Consider the following 645-nt stretch of genomic DNA (forward strand, 5'->3'; position numbering starts at 1 on the left):
TATTCTGCTCTTTTGGCCTATGTGTCTATTTTTATGCCAGTACCATACACTTTTGTTTATTATGGCTTTGTAGTATATTTCAAAGGCAGGTTCTGTGATGCCTTCAGCTTTTTTTTTTTTTTTCTTTTAATTATTTTGACTATAGAGGGTTTTCTTTTGTGGGAACAGAATGAATTGGGATATTCCTTTTGTATGTGGAGAATGGCATTGGTATTTTGATAGGGATGCATTAAATGTGTAGATCACTTTATGTAAGGTAGACATTTTCACAATATTAATTCTACCAATTTGTGAATAAAGAATATTTTTCTTTGTATTTGTGTTTTACTTAATTTCTGTTATTTCAAGCAGGGTCTTGCTTTGTGAGACTGACACAATCCTCCCACCTCAGCCTTCTGAGTAGCTGGGAGCAGGACTGCAGGCCACCATCGCTGGCTAACTTGTCACATTGTGTAGAGATGAGGCCCCCATGTTGCCCGCCCAGGTGGGGGAGGGGCGTTGGCAGATGATGGGCACCTCGTAGAATGTCCACTGTGAGGCAACTGCCACCGGGGCCGGGGATTGGTGGAGGGGGAGTATAAAGGCCCAGGGTTGCTAAGGCAGCGCCCAGACAGAAGCAGCTTTGGTGGACACCAGAGCCCTGGT

Source organism: Sapajus apella, unplaced genomic scaffold (assembly GCF_009761245.1).
Source record: "Sapajus apella isolate SASKATOON/1434 unplaced genomic scaffold, GSC_monkey_1.0 scaffold1850, whole genome shotgun sequence".
Taxonomy (NCBI): Eukaryota; Metazoa; Chordata; class Mammalia; order Primates; family Cebidae; genus Sapajus; species Sapajus apella.